General features: G+C 47.8%; 1 protein-coding gene across 1 annotated transcript in view; it reads left to right on the top strand.

Annotated features, from left to right (window-relative positions):
- The first annotated feature begins 3933 nt into the window (after positions 1–3933).
- Positions 3934–19250, top strand: part of LOC146342681 (alpha-N-acetylneuraminide alpha-2,8-sialyltransferase-like) — a 33765-nt gene continuing 18448 nt past the window's right edge. Inside the window, exon 1 of the mRNA XM_084806222.1 lies at positions 3934–4038. The gene's annotated coding sequence lies outside the window, so the exon portion shown is untranslated. The remainder of the gene's footprint in view (positions 4039–19250) is intronic.

The raw sequence follows: 19250 nt of genomic DNA, 5'->3' as shown, positions 1-19250 counted from the left end.
TTCCAGAGAGTTTCCTCTTCGCATTAGGTGGCCAAAATATTTGAGCTTCAGCTTCAGTATCTGTCCTTCCAATGAGCACTCAGGGTTGATTTCCTTTAGGATGGACTGATTGGACCTCCTTGCAGTCCAGGGGACTCGTAAGAGTCTTCTCCAGCTCCACAGTTCGAAAGCATCAATTCTTCGGCTCTCAGCCTTCCTTATAGTCCAGCTCTCACAGCCATACATTACTACTGGGAAAACCATAGCTTTGATTAGACGGACCTTTGTCGGCAAGGTGATGTCTCTGCTTCTTACTATGCTGTCTAGGTTTGCCATAGCTTTCCTCCCAAGGAGCAAGCATCTTTTAATTTCATGGCTACAGTCACCGTCTGCAGTGATCTTGGAGCCCAAGAAAGTAAAATCTGTCACTGCTTCCATTTCTTCCCCTTTTATATGCCAGGAGGTGATGGGGCCAGATGCCATGATCTTCGTTTTTTTAATGTTGAGTTTCAAACCAGCTTTTGTACTCTCCTCTTACAGTGCATGTGAAATCACCAATCCAGCATGATGAAGCCTTGGCCAGAAGGAGGCGCGATTTTTTTTCTTTCTGTTTTTTCTTCTTTAAAGAAAGGAGATCCATATACCCTGTCACTGGATCAAATGATCGCCAAGGCAGCTTACAGCACATTACAATGATGCAAAACAAAACCCAGTCACACTTATTGCTCTGGCTGGGGCAGAGAGGTGTTCTTTTCCCTGTTTCTGCAGTCCCAGGGCAACTGGGAGTAGGATTAGAATTTGCTCTAACTCGGAGGCAAACTCCCTGTATGCTGCCCTTTCTCCTGCCCTTTCTTTCTCTTTCTCCTTTCCAAGAGTGAGCATCAGGGAATTTCTCCATACCATGCATACTTTTGTACATCTCCCTTCACTTGTCTTTTTTCTAAGCTAAACAATCCCAGACGTAACCTTCCCTCACAGGAGAGTGGCTCCAACTCCTTGCTCATTTTGGTTTCCCTTTTCTGCACCAATGTTGCTAGCTTTAATGAAAACCTAAGCTAAGGGCACAATCTTATGCATGTTTAGACAGAAAAAAGCCCCACAACTCCCAGCATTTCCCAGACAGCCATAGCAGTTGTAGGAGTTTTTTCTGCCTAAACATGCGTAGGATTGCGCGTTAAATTATTTGAAAGGGCCATGATTGTAAAACTACCCCCTTTGTTTGTTTGTTTGTTTGCTAACTATGGTGGCATACAGCGTGTCCTGAGTCCACATTAGCCAAGGGTGAAGGGACTCGCCCCTCAGCCCTCAAAAAATTCAAACCTCCAGCTAATTCCAGTTCCCAGAGAAAACACTGGATGGAATGCAACTTGTGCGCAGGGGATGGGAGAAGCAGCAGACCCAGCTTGGTGAGCTTGTCACCATCTAGCTCCCCGTGGTGCCCTCCCCCTCCAACCGCCACCAGAAGGGTGGAAGGACGTCTGAGGAATCATCTTGCCCTTAAAGGATGGGAGAAGAGATTGGGCTTGAACTCAGCAGAAGAAAAACTGCAGAAGAGAAGAACGAAAAGAGAAACATGCCGATTCAGGACAATACAGTTTATTGTCTTATTGCTGCATCCAAGCCAAAGTCTTTTCCATATAAGGCCTCTTTTGATGGAGTGAATGACTCTTCCAGTCCATTTTCCAAGAAATGAGCACTCGCAAGTTTATATGTCTCTAGGAGGTTTGTTGGTATTTGTAGTTTACTAACAGGACTCAATCCAGTGATCAAAAAGGAGGTATGGTCGAAGATGGATGACATCTTCTAGGAGTCCAAGAACTGCTGGGAACAATAAATATTTAGGTAAGTTCCATTCCAATGCTGGATTTTAGTAAAACAAATGGGCTTCAATAGCCTTGACCCGAGCAAACAAAGGTTATATCTGATGATCTTTGAGTTATCTTCCGAAGGTTGATTCTACTTGTGCCACCCAGGAACTTAGAGCCATTGTTTCTATTCTCAGATCTGTTAAAGCTTTGATTTTGTGGTTAGACTAGATTTAACCATTAGCCTCATTAGTGGCTCATTATTAGTGGCTCATTATTAGTGGCTCATTATTAGTGGCTCATTATTAGTGGCTCATTAGCCTCATTATTAACCATTAGCCTCATTAGTGCTGGTTCACGAGGAGGAGGAGGAGGAAGAGGAAGAGGGCTTCGATTACAGATCTGACTTCCTCTCTCAAAACACAAGAAAATGGGGTTATCTACTTCCTCCCCAAAATGTATTCTTGTTTTGTTTAAAACTGGCTGTCTTCCTTAACACTATGCTATGATGAGATGCCAGACAGTTCGGTCCTATTTCACATATCCTTACTGAAGCATATCAAGGACTTTTCATGACAACACAGCATTTCTTAATCCTTCGTTGTCTCCCTCACAATGCCAAAATCAGCACACTGGACTTGAATAGAGCACCACGTTTCAAATTTAAAACTCCACAAACTCTGATAAAAACAAAACTCCATCCACACCAAGGTTTACTTTTACTTTCAAAATGGAAAAGACTAGAGATGTCAGAGAAATCAAGAATGGAATCAGATAATTTCAGATTTCTGTGAATATGACCTACGGATTCCGCAGCAGATCAGCGTTTCCTGAGTTGCACAGTTTCTGCGGACTTGTGGACCAAGTTTTTTTACTTTCCAGAATTTTATGCAAATTTAGTCATGGAAAAATATGTAAAATTAAAAACCGCTGGTGGAAAATGCACATTTCCCCCAATAGGCTAAAGCATGAAAATGCACATTTTGTGCTGATGTGCACATTTTAGGGAAGATTTGCGCATTGGGGGAGGATTTGCACAAATTTGGGGAATTGGGAAAAAAATCCGATTCCACCAATGAGCAGACGACAGAACGGAAGGCACCTGCTTGTTGAGACCATGATTGTGCTCATATGCAAATCTATATAACACAAAACCGTGCAAGTATTCTGCATTTGAATGGTGGGTATACTGGTGTATGCATGTAGAACGCCTACATTTGGGGTGAAGGTATGACAACTCTGGCCCAGTCTGGGTCCCCCTTGTGTGGAGGAGCTCCTCACATCCGTATGTGCATGGAGATTCACGCACTGATCAATGTGCTGATGGCAGTGTCGGGCCGCTGCGCACCACAGAGTCGAGGCTAGCCTGCACAGCTCCAGAACCAGTGATGTAGCAAAGCAAGGGCTCGCAGGAACACAACACCAGCACTTTTTTATTAGCAGGGATGTTGACATCCTCTGCCATCCTGCTCAGATTTCCCTGTTCCTTCTGAGCTCTGTTGCAAAATAGTAGTTCAGGGTGGGGGTGGGGGGATGAATCTTCCCAGCAACAATATATTGTTCCCTGATACAAGGGAAAGTATTTTGGGGTGGGGTGGTCTTGAATGGGCAATTAAAGGCACAATCCTGTGCATGTTTAGACCAAAAAAAGTCCTACAACTTTTGAAAAAAGTCCTACAACCGAGAAAAGTCCTACAACTCCCAGCATTCACCAGCATGGCTGGCTGGGGAATGCTGGGAGTTGTAGGACTTTTTTCAGTCTAAACGTGCATAGGATTGTGCCTTAAGACCCATTGGCCTTACAAAATATCTGTTCCTGGATGTGGATCAAAGGACTGCCTGAATGTTTGGACTGGGCTATGGGGACCGTCATGATGAAGGCCTGCATTTCAAAAATTGCCGCTACACCCCTCACTCTTCTTTAAGAGTGGCTGGGGGTGTCTGAACACATTCAGACTCCCCTAGCCACATCATGTTTTCCTCTGAAAACAACATACCTCTGGTTGCTTTCAGATGTCTACAGTTCCAGAATACTCTGGTGAACAGAGGGTAGGAAGTTCCTTAGTTCCAAGCCTTTCTTACTGTTCTTTTTAAAAACATGTATAACTGAGTGCAGCCGGAAACCCCTGTGTTTTTTTTTTCAAGCAACACACGTGGGTTGATTTAAACTAGCTTTCTCCCTGCACAGCTCACTTCCAGTATCAGTTGCTGGACAAGGAGAAAACTGCAGTTTAGAGAGGCCGAGCACAACAAGGTAAGGTGAAGCGGGCGGATACAAAAATAGACACTTCCCCATACCTTCTTCATACACATCGTGAATCTGAAAACAATCTTTGCAGGGCTGCAGCGTTTTCTCCAAGTCGCTCTGATCCAGAGCCCTCAAGTGAACTAGGGTCGAAAAGGTGGGGGGAAGGAATTGTCGCTTCCCCACCCACGCATGTACATCCTGTCTCCTCGCAGGATGTACACGCTTAAAAATATGCCAAGGCTCTGGTACTGTGGGAAGTCAATTGCAACTCTGCTTCAGCAAAGCTTTTGTAGTGACTAAAAAGCTTCTGTCTGCCTACATTATGATGCTGTGGCTGAATGGCTCGGGCACTGCCCTGTGTAGCTTGCCTGGTGGGGTTGAGTCCGGGTAGCTCCCTTTCTTTTTCTCCCATTCAAAAGGTGAGGAGGGAGGTTTCTTTCCTCTGTTCCTGCTAGGAAGGCATAAGCTCTCTCGCCTCTTGCTTCCCAACCCCAGATCCTATGCAGTGAAACGCAACGCTGCTGCGGTCAGAGAGTGTCTGTGAGTCAAACTACATGGCGCACTAATCGCAGAGGGTATCGCTCAGGTTTATCTTTTTCCTTTGCACTTTCTTGTTTGCTTCCTGAAATTCCCACCCCGTGGGAGCCGGGGCAGGGGTTAACAAATGGAAAAAGTCTCCATCGGTGTCACACATACACACCAGCAGTGGGGAGGGGGGATTTCAGGAAGCAAACAGTGTGTGGAGAGAAAGTTTGATCCTCCTCACCTGGTGCGCAGTGATCCTGATCCAGGTCGGGGCCATGCATGCTTAAACTAGAGTAAAGGAAAAGATCAAACCCCAGTTACCCACTTTGCAGGGTAACGTTTTGTCCTTTTTTTGGACAAAAAGCCAAATTCCATTTCAGAGAAGCTCTCAGGGGCCACATTCCAGTGATGGGTGGAGCTGAAGGCAAAAGGGGTGGACCAAAATCCCCCAAATACCAGCATTTTTTTTTTAGCTTAAAGCTCTTAGCGCCATTAACTAAGCCTTAGGGAGGCATTTCAGCCTTTTAGAATGGGGGGAAACCACACAAAAGCCGAGAATGATTGGCAGTCACGGAAAAGCAGGTGCAGCCAGGGGAAAGGGGCACGGCCGTCTCGGGAACCCCGAAGGGCCAGATTGGGACAACAGGGAGGCCGAATTTGGCCCATGGGCCCAAGGTTCTGCTCCTCTGATCTTAACCATTTATAAGTCTTAAAGAAGAATTCTTCTGGGTCAGACCAAAGCTCTGTCTTGTCTGGCATGATGTTTCAGCGTCCAGCCAGCAACCTCTGGGAAGCCCACGAGCAGGGCACGAAGGCACTGCACTGGGGCTCTGCACTTCTGTGCCACGCACTTCACATAAGGTGTAGTTTGGCTCCATGGCTGCCTTGGTATTTATAATTACTACATTTATATCTTGCCTTTTTTCCTCTTGCAAGGAACCGAAGGCCACTTCCATGGTTGTCCTCCTCCTCTCCATTTTATCCTCACAACACCCCTATGAGGTAGGTTAGGCTGAGAGTCAGTGACTGGCCCAGAATCACCCAGTGAGCTCCATGGCCGAGTGGGGTCTAGAACCCGGATCTCCCGAGTCCCAGTCCAGCACTCGAAGCAGTACACACAAAGACTGTCTAGTAGCATGTCCTCCTGGCCTTTTCCCTTGGCTGCTTGTCCAAAGTGTCTGTTCCCTCCATGTGTGGGTCTTGAACCTTGGTGTCACAGCCCCGGACTCGAGCTCAAAAGAGGATGGGCTGGCCAAGGCATTGGGTGCTGAGCTGGCCCAGCCTCCTGATGCAAGGCTGGAGCCTGAGTGCCCCCACAGCTCTTTCCCCTGAGCCTCCTGCCCGTCTACACCTGCCAGTGGCACAGGGAGCAGGTCAGGAAGGTCACCAAGTGGAGGAGACGCGCCCATCCCCGGGCCAGGCATTTGGGCCTTTAATGGCGCACATCTCGCCTTTAATCCTCTTTGAGGAACCCAAGGTGGTGTACATAATCCTTCCCCTCTCCATTTTAGCCTCACAACAACAACCCTGTGAGGTAGGTTGGGCTGAGAGTCTGCGATTGGCCCAAAGTCACCCAGTGAGCTTCCGTGGCCGAGAGGGGACTAGAACCCCGATCTCCTGCCTCCCAGTCCAGCACTCTCACCACTACACCATGCTGGCATAAAAGCCAGGTTGTCGTTCTTTGTGTGTGATGAACAGAGCTGGGGAGGGGTAGATGGGAGGGGGAGGCTGATAAGGCTCCTCCAGTCTTTCTTGTGCACGTCTGGTGCTGCAACTGCCTTGCCTTGTGGGTACCGGATGCAGATGGATCAGAAGCTCTGGTCTCACGGGAGCTCTGTGTGCGCTCGCTCAGCTTCCTGTCCAAGACCTGTGTGGTATGCCTTCCGCTTCCTCCCTGTTGCGCGTGTGTTGTGCTCACAAAAGCGTGGTGGCAAGGAGCAGAAAGGGACTTGAACACCTGCCCAGGTGGATGCTTCAGGAGGACTGGCTGCAGCAGAGTGCTCGTTGGCTCAGCCGTTTGGGTTAACGGATTGGTGGTATTGTGGTGCCCTCTTGCACGCTGCAGCAGTGCTGTGACGCTGGCTGTGTGTCCCTGTCGTTGTGAGTTCACTGATTACCTCTGTGTGAGGTTGGCGTGTTGGGCACAGCCTCTGGTTGGCAGGCTGGAGCAATGGTTTGAGGGGCGCTGGGGGCACGTCTGTCCTTTTTGCACCATTTAAAAAAAAATTCTGGCTGTGTGTGTTTTCTGCTCACCACCTAGGGCAGGGGTCCCCAACCCTCGGGCCGCGGACTGGTACCGGTCCGTGGCCTGTCAGCAACGGGGCCGCAGGGGTGATCGCTTCCCCCCCCCCGCAGACCCCCCACAGACCCAAGGTGAGGGGGTTTCGCACACCCCTGTGACCCGGTTGCTGACAGGCCACGGACCGGTACTGGTCCGCGGCCTGGGGGTTGGGGACCCCTGCCCTAGGCGGTGAGCAGTGTCATGTAGTGGTTAGAGTGCTGGACTTGGGCTTGGGAGATCCAGGTCCTAATCCCCACTCAGCCATGAAGCTCACTGGGTGACTGAGCCAGTCACTGACTCTCAGCCTAGCCTACCTCGCAGGCTTGTTGTGAGGATAAATGGGGAGGAGGACTATGTAATCCTCCTTGCATTCTTTGCAAGAGGAAAAAAGGCTGTATATAAATACAACAACAACAGGAAGAAGGCAGGAGACACAAGGAACGGTAGAAGCATGATAGGAACATAGGAAGCTGCCTTATACTGAGTCAGACCATGGGTCCATCTAGCTCAGCATTGTCGACACTGACTGGCGGCAGCTCTCCAGGGTTTCTGGCAAGAATTCCGCCATCCCTGCCTAGAGATGCCAGGATCAAATCTGAGACCATCTGCATGCAAGGGAGCTGCTCTACCACTGAGCTACAGCCCTCCCCCTAAGCACATTGATTCAGTTGCCCAGATGGAGGGGAATATATCAGTTCAGCTCAGGTCTGCACCACATGTATTGTCCTGAACCAGCATGTTCCTCTTTTCGTTCTTCTCTTCTGCAGTTTTTCTTCTGCTGAGTTCAAGCCCAATCTCTTCTCCCATCCTTTAAGGGCAAGATGATTCCTCAGACGTCCTTCCACCCTTCTGGTGGCGGTTGGAGGGGGAGGGCACCACGGGGAGCTAGATGGTGACAAGCTCACCAAGCTGGGTCTGCTGCTTCTCCCATCCCCTGCGCACAAGTTGCATTCCATCCAGTGTTTTCTCTGGGAACTGGAATTAGCTGGAGGTTTGAATTTTTTGAGGGCTGAGGGGCGAGTCCCTTCACCCTTGGCTAATGTGGACTCAGGACACGCTGTATGCCACCATAGTTAGCAAACAAACAAACAAACAAAGGGGGTAGTTTTACAATCATGGCCCTTTCAAATAATTTAATGCGCAATCCTACGCATGTTTAGGCAGAAAAAACTCCTACAACTGCTATGGCTGTCTGGGAAATGCTGGGAGTTGTGGGGCTTTTTTCTGTCTAAACATGCATAAGATTGTGCCCTTAGCTTAGGTTTTCATTAAAGCTAGCAACATTGGTGCAGAAAAGGGAAACCAAAATGAGCAAGGAGTTGGAGCCACTCTCCTGTGAGGGAAGGTTACGTCTGGGATTGTTTAGCTTAGAAAAAAGACAAGTGAAGGGAGATGTACAAAAGTATGCATGGTATGGAGAAATTCCCTGATGCTCACTCTTGGAAAGGAGAAAGAGAAAGAAAGGGCAGGAGAAAGGGCAGCATACAGGGAGTTTGCCTCCGAGTTAGAGCAAATTCTAATCCTACTCCCAGTTGCCCTGGGACTGCAGAAACAAGGAAAAGAACGCCTCTCTGCTCCAGCCAGAGCAATAAGCATGACTGGGTTTTGTTTTGCATCATTATAATGTGCTGTAAGCTGCCTTGGCGATCATTTGATCCAGTGACAGGGTATATGGATCTCCTTTCTTTAAAGAAGAAAAAACAGAAAGAACAAAAAATCGCGCCTCCCTCTTGCCAAGGCTTCATCATGCTGGATTGGTGATTTCACATGCACTAGCTCAGAGTATACCAAGAGTAAGGGGGGAAGGCACATGGCAGCCAGGAAAGGCTGCGCAGATTTGAAAACTCTCTGGTGGAAGCACAACAAATGGGAAGGATCACTGCTCAGTGGCAGAGCACTGGGGAGTTACATCCAGGCCCAAAGGCTGCCAGTTGCAGACCAGTGGCTTTCTTGTCCCTTGGGGCCAAAATGGACAAGATGCTAAACATGTCTTTAGCAACCCCTCCTTCTTTTTAATTAACAGCTGGTGAGGGGCAGCCCAATTATGGCTGAGATCGAAGTGTGTGGGGGGGAGGTGTCACCCCTCCCACCCCCACCATGGTACCAATGAAAATCCGCCCCCTAGAATCAAAGAATCATAGAATAGTAGGGTTGGAAGGGGCCTACAAGGCCATCGAGTCCAACCCCCTGCTCATTGCAGGAATCCAAGTCAGAGCATCCCTGACAAATGGCTGTCCAGCCTCGTCTTGAAGGCCTCCAGTGTGGGAGAGCCCACCACCATCCCAGGTAATTGGTTCCATTGTCGTATTGCTCTTACAGTAAGGAAGTTTTTCCTGATGTTCAGCCGGAATCTGGCTTCCTGTAACTTGAGTCCATTATTCCGTGTCCTGCACTCTGGGATGATCAAGAAGTGATCCTGGCCTTCCTCTCTGTGACAACCTTTCAAGGCCTTGAAGAGCACTATCATATCTCCCCTCTTCTCTTCTCAAGGCTAAACATGCCCAGTTCTTTCAGTCTGTCCTCATAGGGCTTTGTTTCCAGTCTCCTGATCATCTTTGTTGCCCTCCTCTGAACCCTCTCCAGTTTGTCTGCATCCTTCTTAAAGTGTGGTGCCCAGAACTGGACACAGTACTCCAGATGAGGCCTAGCCAGTGCTGAGTAGAGGGGAACGAGTACTTCCCGGGATTTGGAAGCTATGCTTCTATTAATGCAGCCCAAAATAGCATTTGCCTTTTTTGCAGCCACATCACATTGTTGGCTCATATTCAGCTTGTGATCGACAACAATTCCAAGATCCTTCTCACTTGTAGTGTGGTTGAGCCACGTATCCCCCATCTTGTAAGTGTGCATTTGGTTTCTTTTTCCTAGGTGCAGAACTTGGCATTGATTCCTATTAAATGTCATTCTGTTGTTTTCTGCCCAGCGCTCCAGTCTATCCAGATCACTTTGAATTTTGTTTCTGTCTTCCAAAGTATTAGCTATCCCGCCCAATTTTGTGTCATCTGCAAATTTGATCAGCGTTCCCTGCACCTCCTCCTCCAAGTCATTAATAAAAATGTTGAAGAGCACTGGGCCCAGGACTGAGCCCTGCGGTGCCCCACTCGTTACCTCTCCCCAGTTTGAGAAGATCCCATTGATAAGCACTCTTTGATCCGATTCTGTAGCCAACTGTGGATCCACCGGATCGTTGTTTCATCTAGCCCACTTTGAGCTAGTTTGCTCATCAGGATATCATGGGGCACTTTGTCGAAAGCTTTGCTGAAGTCGAGGTATATGATGTCGACAGCATTCCCATGGTCTACAAGGGAGGTTACTTGATCAAAAAATGAGATCAGATTTGTCTGGCAGGACTTGTTTTTGACAAATCCATGTTGGCTTTGAGTAATCACGGCATTGTTGTCAAGGTGCTTCCAGATGGATTCCTTTATCATCTCCTCCAGAATTTTCCCAGGGATCGATGTCAGACTGACCGGTCTGTAGTTCCCAGGTTCCTCCTTTTTACCCTTTTTGAAGATAGGGACAACGTTAGCCCTCCTCCAGTCATCTGGCACTTCCCCCGTCCTCCATGATTTCTCAAAGAGAATAGACAGCGGTTCTGAGAGTTCTTCTGCCAGTTCCTTTATTACTCTAGGATGCAGTTCATCTGGCCCTGGAGATCTGAACTCATTCAAAGTCATTAGGTGTTCCTTGACCATATGCCTATCGATCTCAAGCTGCAATCCTGCCCCTTCAGCCTGTACTTCGCCTTTTGCTAGAGGGGTCATAGACCCGCTTTTGGGAGAAGACTGAGCCAAAGTAGGAATTGAGCACCTCTGCCTTTTCTTTGTCATCTGTTATCGTTTTGCCATCCTTATTTAATAGCTGAACCACCATTTCTTTCCTCTGCCTTTTACTATGCACGTAGCTGAAGAAAGCCTTTTTGTTGTTTTTAGCATCCCTCGCTAACCTCAGCTCATTCTCAGCTTTAGCCTTCCTGACGCCATCCCTGCAATTCTGTGCTATCTGCCTGTACTCTTCCTTTGTTACTTGGCCTTCTTTCCACTTCCTATATGTGTCCTTTTTTGTTTTCAGGTCATCCCTAAGCTTTTTGTGAAGCCACATTGGCTTCTTCTGTTGTCTTCCACCTCTTCTTGTTGGAATTGTTTGTGATTGTGCCTTGAGAATTTCCTTTTTAAAAAAGTCCCACCCATCTTGGACTCCTTTTCTCGTTAGCGTCGCTTGCCATGGGACCTTACTGATCATTGTTCTGAGTTTATTAAAATCAGCTTTCCTAAAATCCAGGGTACATGTTTGACTACACTCAGCTTTTGCTTCCCTTAGAACCAAGAACTCAAGTACAACATGGTCGCTTTCCCTCAGAGTTCCTGTAACTGCTACTTTATCCACTAAGTCATCTCTGTTGGTACGGATCAAGTCAAGGATAGCCGATCCTGTAGTTCCTTCCTCTACTTTCTGTAGGAGGAAGTTATTCGCCACACAAGTCAGTAATTTCCTGGAGGGGCCATGTTTTGCAGAATTTGTCTCCCAACAAATATCGGGGAAATTGAAGTCGTAGGACAGCTCCAGGCACTCTTGAATGAAACGGATTATCTAGATCCATTTCAATCGGGCTTCAGGCCTGGTTTTGGAACGGAAACTGCCTTGGTCGCCCTGTGGGATGACCTCTGCTGGGAGAGGGACAGGGGGAGTGCGACCCTGTTGATTCTCCTGGACCTCTCAGCGGCTTTCGATACCATCGACCATGGTATCCTTCTGCATAGGATGTCTGGGTTGGGAGTTGGAGGCACTACACTACAGTGGTTCCGCTCCTACTTGGATGGCCGATTCCAGAAGGTGGTGCTGGGAGATTATTGCTCTGTGCCATGGCAATTGTGCCATGGGGTTCCACAGGGCTCTATTTTATCCCCCATGCTGTTTAACATCTACATGAAACCGCTGGGGGAGGTTATCCGGAGGTGTGGGCTGAGGTGCCATCAATATGCGGATGACACCCAGCTCTACCTCTCTTTCTCATCAAACCCAGGTGAGGCAGTGGCTGTTCTGAACCAGTGCCTGGGCACGGTAATGGACTGGATGAGGGCTAATAAACTGAAACTCAATCCAGACAAGACGGAGGTACTGTTAGTGGGTGGTTCGTCTGCCTGGCTAGGTAATATTCAACCTGTTCTGGAGGGGGTTGCACTCCCCCTAAAGGATCAGGTTCGTAGTTTGGCGGTGCTCTTGGATCCAGAACTGTCACTTGAGGCACAGGTGAACTCAGTGGCACGGAGCACTTTTTATCAGCTTAGGCTGGTATAGCAACTACGCCCTTATCTGGACAGAGATAGCCTAGCTACAGTTATCCATGCTCTGATAACTTCTCGTCTGGATTACTGCAATGCGTTATACGTGGGGCTGCCTTTGAAAACGGTCCGGAAACTTCAGCTGGTCCAAAATAGGGCAGCAAGATTGTTAACAGGGACTGGCCTGTGAGCTCATATTACGCCAGTACTTTTCCAGCTGCACTGGCTGCCAGTCCATTTCCAGGCCCGATTCAAAGTGCTGGTGTTAACATTCAAAGCCCTTATCAGCTTGGGGCCAGGTTACCTGAAGGATTGCCTCCTCCCATATGTGCCTGCCCGGACCTTAAGATCATCATCTGTGGCCCTTCTCCGTGAGCCCCTGCCAAAGGAAGTGAGGCGGGTGGCTACTAGGAGGAGGGCTTTTCTGTTGTGGCACCCCGGCTCTGGAATGAGCTCCCTAGTGAGGTTCGCCTGGCGCCTACATTGTACTCCTTTCGGCACCAGCTGAAGACCTTTTTATTTTCCCAGGCATTTCAGCTTTCTAAATTTTTATCTTTGCTATTTTAAATCTGTATTTTAAACTCCTGTACTGCTGCTAGGTTTTATTGTGGTTGTATTGTTATATTGTGATTTTAATGTTCTATATATTTTAAATTGTTTTATTGTGTGTTGTTTGGTTTTAATTTTTGTGAACCGCCCAGAGAGCTTCGGCTATTGGGCGGTATAGAAATGAAATAAATAAATAAAATAAGTCCCCCGTTACTACTACATCATGCTTCCTTAAAACATTCGCTATTTGCTTTTCAAAAGTTTCATCCTTGTCTTCTCCTTGATTGGGTGGCTCGTAGTAGACTCTGACCACCATGTTCCTTTTATTCTTTCCTGCATTTATTTTAACCCAGATGCCCTCGATGGGGCTACCAAGCTCATCCTCCTGTATTTCTGTGCAGAGATATGTATTTTTAACATATAGTGCAACCCCACCTCCCTTTCTGTTCCTCCTGTTCTTTTTGAACAAGATATATCCTTCAATTGCTGTATTCCAGTCATGAGAGACATCCCACCAAGTCTGTGGTGGCTGCAATTAGCCCTGGAGGAACCAATGGGAGCTTTCCTTCTCAGAGCAGGCATGGGGAGGGGCGATCTTTGTGAGCAACAGGATGGTGCAGGAATGGGTGAATGTACTGCAGCCCTAATAAGGTCACCCCACAACTGCTATTATTAATAATAATTATTCTCAATTATTAGTTATTATTTTTAAACTCTGACATGGTTGCTAAAGACGCGCGTAGTATCATGCCTCGTTTGGCTCTGCAAAGGAATAGAACTGTGTTTATAATTTTATATATAGTTTGATGGTTAAAGGTGGGGTTTTTTTTCTCCTGTGTATACTAGTCAGTGTAAAATCAGTAAGTCAAATGCTCAGACAGTTGCCGGTAAGCACAAGAGGTTCATCTAAAGAGAATTGCTCAGCCCTTTGCAGTCAAGACGTCTGCTCTGAGGCAAAACCAGTTTTCATTTCTGCAAAATGCAGAATGTTTGCAAGAGCTCAGCAGAAGGAAAATGGAGGCCAGGAAGAGCTTCCCTGATTGGTCAAGAGTTACAAGAGCATCAGCTCACTTTTTGAGTAAAAAAAAAAAAGAAAAAAAAAGAAGAGTTCTTAGAAGGTAGAGGTAGGCTGAAATAGAAGGATGGAAGGAAAGAAGAATCAGAAAGAGAAAGACAATCAGACAGCTGCTTGCTGGGGAGAAGCTGAATGCTTGGAAAACCTGAAAACTCTGACAGTAAGATATTGCTGGGAAGAACTTGGAAAATAGGGGCACAGTCTAATTAGAAATAGCTAAGTGTGTTTACCCTCGTTATATTCTTACCTTCTCTGTTCATAGTTTTGTTTGTGTGTGCATGCTGTAACCATTCAGATGTTAACGTCTTTTCCCTAATAATTAAACTTCTTCAGTCAACTTTTAAACTTTTGTTTAAACATTATGGTCTCTCTTGTTGGGTTACTCACTCCATGACTGAAAGCCAAAGCCCACACAACCTAAAGCTATTTACAAGAGACCCAGAAGATTTGTAAGGCTGTTTAGTGGAGGCAGCCAGGAAAAATAAAGATCTCCATCTGGTGGCAGCAGAAAAGTACCAGGAAGGGAACTACAAACAGGAGTGGGACATTCTATTCAGGCTGGTCTCCCTTCCACATGTGGATCAGGGCATAGCTGGTCCTGTGACAGGCTCCAGGTAACACACCACTGGTCTTCAACTGAGAGGCTTTAGGTCTGAGTGTATTATTCTCAATTACATTTCTATACCACCCTATAGCCAAAGCTCTCTGGGCGGTTTACAAAGATTAACAACCATTAAAATAGATTATTACAAAGTGTAAAACCATTTACATTAAAACATATAAACAGACCGCACCCACAGAGACAAGTATCTATGCCATGTAAGACTTTATAGATTAAAACCAGCACCTTCAACCGGGCTCGGAAACATAACGGCAGCCAGTGCAAGCGGGCCAGAGTTGCTCTTCTATGTTTGGACCTTCTCATCCCGGTTATCAGTCTGGCTGCACAAGCTGCACCTTCTGAACCACCTTCAAAGGCAATCCCACGTAGAGCACATTGCAGTAATCTAACTCGGAGGTGACCAGAGAATAGACAACAGAAGCCAAGTTATCCCTGTGGGTGTAATGCACCAACCAACCCTGCCAATATTACCTTAGGTGGACTAAAAGCAGCCAAAGCTGCCCCACGGCAACAGAAGAAAAAGCTCCAGGAGACTCAGGTCACAGATTACAGCATAAAAACGTTTTAATACTCAAACGCTAGGGACAGTCAGGTGCAAGGCAAGCAACGGCCTTCCAGGTCCAGGTCTGAGAACCCGTCCTTCAGCCTCGTGCAAAGCAGAGCTAGACCCAGCGCATCTCAAAGTCGGCCTCGTGTTCCTTCCACACAGAGCCCAATGCGCTGCAATAGTTCTTCAGGGCATATTTCAAACTGTCCACTTCAGGCACCTGTGCACAAGAGAGAGCAAGGGGTTCAGAAGGAAGCCTAAGAGGTCAGGCCACGAGTGCCGCTCAGTGTTTATGTAGCATCGACTAAAGAAAATGCTGGGAAGACCCCTTAGCACAGCCTCCCCCAACCGGGTGCCCTCCAGATGGGGACTACAACTCCCACTATCCCTGCCATGGCTGGGCGGGATGAGAGTTGTAGTCCAGCACATCTGGCAGGCGCCCGCTTGGGGGAGACTGCCTTATTGTTATGATCACGATGGCTAAGTGGTCTCAGGTGGTGCGTTCAGATGACAGACTCCCTGGAGGGACAGGTCTGCATCCCACTGCTCATCATGCTTTTCTGACATTCTTATACCTGGAAAAGGTGCAGAAGAGCACAACGAAGATGATCAGGGGCTTTGGCGCACCTTCCCAGCGAGGGAAGGCTAAACCGTTGCCACCTCTTTAGTTTATATGACCATGAGGCCTTGGGGAGGCATGATAAGAGACTTATAACATTACGCCATTGTGCGGAGAAAGGAGACAGGGAGACGTTTTCCTCCGTCTCTCATCATGGTGGAACTCGAGGATATCAGTCAACGAAATTGACTGGCAGTAGACTGAGGACAAGAAAAAAGAGGAAGTACTTCTTCACAGAATGACTGCTTGATTTATGGATTTTGCTGCCACAGCATGATCACAATCTTATACGGCTTTAAGAGGATTCGACAAATGTCCTCCTTTGTTAAATTTATATCTTGTGTTTCCTCCAAGGCGGTACACCTAACCTTTCTCAGCAAATGCAAACGGTACAAATATTTTAAAGGCCCCCTGCCCAGGCACACCTGTGTCAATCCTTCTTGCCCCCCCCCTCCTAATCTCACCTCTGGGCTTTCTGCCCGGTGCCTGGACCTGCCTCTGCATTGCTAGCCATCAAGACCTTTCACGTCAGGCATAGCTGCGTGTATCTGATGGTATCCATCAGGACCAGGCAACCTCTGGTCCTCCAGATGTCGTTGGACTCCTGGTTTCCATCACCCCGAGCCAGCCTGGCCAACGGTGAGGGAGGATGTAGTTCATCAACATCTTGAGGGCCACAAGTGAAAAGAGATAACTGAATAATCCTGCACCAAGCCAGTTGTCCAGGTCCTGAGCCCAGTCTCTTTGCAGGAGCCGAAAGGGCAACAGCCTGAGCAACCTGTCTCCCCACCATCGGACAAGATTCTTGGAATATATTATTTGGAGCTTGCTTTTGGGGGGCAGGGGGAGGAGAACAAGTGAGTCTTAGGACGCAATCCTATGGCCGTTAGACAGCGGCTGGATGGCCATAGTATTATTCAGTTTTCAGGAACTGATGTCGGAACCCATGCTCTGAAGTTAGTTCCCAGAGATCATCCTGGGCTCTGTGCTTGTAACAGCAGCACAGAGCAGGTGGAAAGGGGGCGTTCCTGGAGGCAGGGAGGGCCGGGGACCTTGGAAGGGCTGGTACGACACTGCCTATGTGTTGTCTGGCCGTCTCCCCCTGCTCCGAAGCACTGTGAAGATCCCCTTCATGCTCTGCCTGCCCTGCATTGGATAGGCGGTCCCCTCCGAGTTTGGAGGTGGGCCCTGCATTGGATAGGCGGTCCCCTCTGAGTTTGGAGGCGGCCCCCTATCCCCATAAGAGAGTCTACCCTTACACCTCCCCACTCCATGGGGTTTGCACCTCCACAACCACGGGGGAAAAGACATGCACAAACCTACTCAACCTGGCTGGAGAGAAAGCAAGAGAACATTTATTCATTTGTAATCAACATTTCTCTTTGTGTTTTCTTTAATTTCTCTTCTCTTCCCATGCCTGAATCCTAAGTAACCTATTTGTAAACAAACCGGTTCAGTTTTATGCACGTTTTATGCAGTTTTTCTCCATTTTACTGGGCTCTTTGCCATCCCCACCCCCGCCTCGCTCTCTATAGAGAAACGCTCAAAATGGGGCCAAGACGTCCCATCAGAGCGTGGGTGAATAGTGTGGGGCTAGGTTGGATTCAAGTGCCTGTGTAAGGGGCAGTGGGGATTCGTGACCCAAAGCAGAGAGGGAAAAACTGACGCCACAGACCAAAAGAACAAGCTGCCACAATGCGACTCGGAGCACATCCTAGTGAACTGAACCCTCACTCTCCTTCTCCAGAGCCTCCACGCAACCCTGGACACTTAGTTACTATGCATATGGTGTTCATGAATCTTATGACTGCTGTCTGCTTCTCTGAACAGCCTCTCCTTGGGGGATCTGTCTCACCAACCAACCCCAAAGTAACACGTCCGGTTCAAGATTTCTCGTGCTGTTCCCACTTTCCACCCTGCTTTTCCCCAGGCTCTGCCTCAGCTGTCTCAGTTTTCCTATTTTATCTTTTAAATGGAATGGTTAAAACATCACCTCCCCAATCCAAGCCTTCCTTTCCCCGTGTTCTCTCTCTCTCTCTCTCTCTCTCTGATACAAGGAAGGATTCTCAACTTTTTCAAAAGTGCTTTTTGTCATTGTTGCTTGCATGTTTTTCGTTGCCACTGGAAGAAGCTGTTGGCCACTGCAATGGGCTCTTTCGCCATTGCAGCAAGGAAAACACAGGACAGATTGGGATTTGCCCCATACAAATACAGCTGAGATGTTTAGGAGTAAAATGGCTTGCCATTCTGCTGAGCTCTGATTTGTTTTGCCCCCCCCCCCCCAGCAAATGAACCTCTCTTGAAGGGGAGAGAAAAAAAGGGCTGTGAAGTGAGAGGGATCAGTTTGAAACTTAGCTAGTTCCTACTTTGCATAATGTATTTTCTCCCTTTCTGGTTTCTGAGACTGACATGCTTCCAGGTACCATTGCAGCTCTGAGGGGACACGTCATTTGCGTCCCAGCGGCCGGAAGTGCGCCAGCGGAACACTCCCCCAGTCCGTGGAAAAATTGGACTGGTCCCTGGCACCAAAAAGGTTGGGTACCACTGGCCTAGGGTGATGATGCACAGTGGCGGCGTATCTCCAGTCCAGGCATAACAGGACTCTTGGATGGCTCTGCCCAAAAGCTAAAACATATATAACCTAGGAGCAGCATAAATCCTGCCTGCTGTGTTGTAGGCACAGTCCTGTTCCGAAATCTTGTGCCGGCACCACAGAGGTCTATGATTTAATTCTTTGTGGTATTTGTTGAACTGTTTCTGTAATTCTCTCATCCGGAAAGCGAAAACAGGACACAGGATGGCTTCTGAAAATCTGCGAGGTGGCGTTTGCTGAAAAAGTAACACAACATAACCAATTGATAAGAGGGATAATCAAGCAGGACCTGTTCTTTGAAACATGGTCCCCCTTCATTACATACATTAATGCAGGGTCCAGCATTAAGACCAGCATCCATCAAGTGCGCAGTCCTATTTTTGGAAGGGTGTAATAACGAGCAAGGCTAATAACTGAAAAGTGATTATCAGGGCCAGCGCTAGGATAAATAGCGCCCCGGGTGAGGCGTGCCTTTGGTTCCCCCTCCCCCCGTTTCCTCCCTCTCTCAAAATACTAGAATCTGGGGTCATCCTATGGAGCTGATTGGTGGGAGATTCAGGACAGACAAAAGGATGGACTGCTTCACACAGCACAAAGTTAAAGTATGGAATTCGCTACCACAGGATGTAGTGATGGCCACACTGTATACTCCCACCCTACCTATTCAACCTGTACACAGAACACATCATGCGACGTGCTGGGCTTGATGAAGCCAAGGCTGGAGTTAAAATCGCTGGAAAAAACAGTAAGAATCTCAGATATGCAGATGATACCACTTGGATGGCTGAAAGCGAGGAGGAGCTGAGGAACCTCATGATGAAGGTGAAAGAAGAAAGTGCAAAAGCTGGGTTGCAGTTAAGCCCCCAAAAAACCAAGATGATGGCAACCAGCTTGATTGATAACTGGCAAATAGAGGGGGGAAACGTGGAGGCAGTGACAGACTTTGTCTTTCTAGGCGCAAAGATTACTGCAGATGCTGACTGCAGCCAAGAAATCAGAAGACGTTTACTTCTTGGGAGGACAGCAATGACAAATCTTGATAAAATAGTGAAGAGCAGAGACATCACACTGACAACAAAGGTCCGCATAGTTCAAGCAATGGTATTCCCCGTAGTAACCTATGGC

This window comes from Heloderma suspectum, chromosome 6, assembly GCF_057233095.1.
Source record: "Heloderma suspectum isolate Gila_16-S chromosome 6, 16-S_ref, whole genome shotgun sequence".
NCBI lineage: Eukaryota > Metazoa > Chordata > Lepidosauria > Squamata > Helodermatidae > Heloderma > Heloderma suspectum.
Note: the sequence above shows the minus strand (reverse complement) of the source record. Positions and strands in the feature narration are given on the sequence as shown.